This window comes from Phalaenopsis equestris, unplaced genomic scaffold, assembly GCF_001263595.1.
Source record: "Phalaenopsis equestris unplaced genomic scaffold, ASM126359v1 Scaffold001214, whole genome shotgun sequence".
NCBI classification, from domain to species: Eukaryota; Viridiplantae; Streptophyta; class Magnoliopsida; order Asparagales; family Orchidaceae; genus Phalaenopsis; species Phalaenopsis equestris.
In genome coordinates this window covers 219,796-222,956 of record NW_018165653.1, presented here as the reverse complement: position 1 = coordinate 222,956, position 3,161 = coordinate 219,796, and positions in this window count along the sequence as shown.

Below are 3,161 nucleotides of genomic sequence, written 5' to 3'. Positions count from 1 at the left end.
TATCGGACGTCACGGACAGGACGTAAACTATCTTGAGTCATGCACGTGGGCACCCTACACTCATGACATCAAAAATTGATGTCAATAGTAGCCATCTATTCAATCAAAGTATAAGCTTTATTAAATGGCTTCGACATGGTTGAACTACCAGGGCACCATCACCATTATACAAAGTTTGAATTATTAACCGATTGGGCATAGCATGATGTGAGCACTTCTTAAGAAGTTCCTTAAATCTCTCCCACATTTCATATATCAACTCAGCTCCATACCGGTAAAATGAAGTAATATCATTCCTAAGTTTAGCAGTTTTTGAAGGTGGGAAATACTTAGCTAGGAATTTATGGGCTAAGCCACCCCAAGTCCTAATTGATCCATGTGCTAATGAGTTAACCAGATTTTAACCCTATCCTTCATGGAAAAGAGAAAAATTCTAAGTCTAACAGTGTCATTTCACACACTATTATAATGAAATGTAGCACAAACTTTTAGAAAACTTGATAAGTGTAAATTTGGATCATCAAATGTGGTTCCTCTAAACTGGTTGTTCTGCACCATTTAGATAATAGCAGGTTTCAATTCAAATGTGTTAGTTTCTATAGTAGAAGTTTGAATAGTTAAGTAAATTTTATCTATCGTAGGATTAGCGTAATCCCTTAATGGTCTATGTGTGTTATGATGTTTATTAATTGGTATTTAGTTATCTAAATTATTTTGTTGAATATTCGTCATTTACTCTACAAGTTTGTGAAGTCTTTTCTCTTTTCTAATTTTTCTAATAGTACTCTCTAGTTTTGAATAAAATGGTACAAGTCCTATAGTTATGCACTACGCATTCACTAACTAAAGATCCAATTATTAAGTTTATCAGTAAAACACACTAAATAAACACAATAATAATATTTTTTTTTTCATACAACCAAACACTTATACAACTATTCTACAATATAATTTTTAAATCTAATTCTAATTCATTAAACTAAAATTCTATTAAGTTAACTACACTGTTGCTTCTACGACAACAACGTCAGAAACTTGGCAATTATCACAATAATGTAAGTTCATGGTAACGACACCAAAAACTTGATCTGCTCTCTAGCAGCTTCATTGAGTTTTTAAAATCAAGTGTTCTTGTACAGTAGGGTTTCTCACGCAAGCATACGCATTGTTTCAGTAATATAGGACTCCAATGAGTTTAGATTGTCGATCCAACAGAGAGTGAGGTAATGAATCCCTTAAGAAAAGTTCTAGTATACTACTTTTAGGTCTTAGTTTGGAATTGTCATTAGTTGAAAGTTCTACCAACTACTTTAATTAATTCTAATTTTAAAACTTACCTAACTTAATTGGATCGTTAATTACCAAGATACAAAATGTACCCCTCTTGTGATGATATCAGTGATTGTGTAGGAATAGATACTTCAAATTGCAAATGTGACTGGTGATAAATAAGAGAAATTATCTTCTTTACCCTCTTCTGAGTGCATAAAAAAATTTGGTTAAATTGGTTTTAATTCCTTAAACCCCCAATTTGATCCCATTAAAACCTATTTCCTTATCTATTTGCATTGTCTATAGTTTACTTACTCCATACCCTATAAAATAATGTGAATACTCTAATCATTCCTCCATTGCTCTTTTGAGTCATAATGGATCACAATAAATTTTAACAATTCATATGTCTAGTATGAAAATTAAACTAAGCTTTGAAGAAGACTCATCACATTGATGTTTAAAGATTAATTCTATGAGCATCCTAATATCCTACACATTCAACTTATTTGTCACAAATGAAAGGTAAGAAAGATATACTCACAATGCGTGAAGAAAACATCACAAATCATCATCTTATAATAAAGCAAATCTACTATAATTGTGTTTTACAAACAGTACAAGACAATATAGAACACAATACTTAGTTTTTTTTTTTTTTAGAAAAGAGATAAAAATTCCTCCCCAAAAGGTCTTCAAGTGCTCCCTGCAATGTTGAGTATTTACCCTTACAAATTTTTCTCAAATCCCTCTTTAATCTCTCCAAGAAAAAGAAAATACAAAACCCTAAAACTATATTATGACTCATCTGCCTTCTTGGACTTCCCAATGCTTTAGAATGTTTAGGAGTGCTCTCTTGAACTACCTATGATACCTCTTTAACCCCCAAAGTCATGTTGAAATAACTACAAAAACTGCCCAAGCAATTACAGGCGATTTAGTGCCACTAGGCTGACACCTAGGCGTGGGTAGGTTTTGGTGCCTATGCACCCAGTAAGTTGGTGCCAAGATGCTTGGGTGGAGATCCTTGGAGCCCAAAAGTTTGCGCCTAGGAGCCAGCCTGCTGGTCCTCAATTTGCTTTGTTTTTCCTTCGCTTCGCTCCATTTCAGCTCCGCTTCGTTCCACATATCCTCCATGTTATACCTGCAAGAAAAATATGAAAATACCTTTCTTTAAAATATAATTTTATCCAAAAATTGGTGCAAAATATAGAGGAAATTAAACATGTTTTAGGACACATCAGTGACCCAGTAGAATTAGATGCAAAACTTGAAAAACCTAGGGAGAACCTAACCCAAAATTTAGGAAATCTCGAATTATCTTATAAGGACCACTTTCATGCAACTTGTGACAGAAATACAAATATGCAAAAAAGGGTATTAATTGGGATACTTTTGGATTTAGAAAGTACCTTTAGGAATGATAATCTGAGCATACCCGCTACATATCCTACAAAAGGCTGCTATCGAACTGAGAGGGAAAAGTTGCAAGAAAAATTAAATTTTGATGAATTAGTAGAAACTCCATGACCAAAAAAAGATTGGCAATTGATCGGGGATTACTAAATTGGAATTTTGATTTAGGAGGAAATCTTTTTTGTCAGGCTAAGGGCATTAAATCATGCATTATCTTGGGAGGTATCCCAAGCGTTATCTGATGTATTAAGCATGTTTCTACTTTCAAGATTTATTTTGAAATTTTTATTGAAATTTTCTTTGAAATTTGCTGTAAATTTTGTTTTAAGTTTTCATTTGGATTTGTACCTCTTTTATTTTATGTATTGTTGTATATTTTATGTACTTCATTTATGAGACTATTGTGAATGCTTATGTATTCACTTTTTCCTACATTTATTTGTTGTGCCCATGTTTACCTATATATATATATA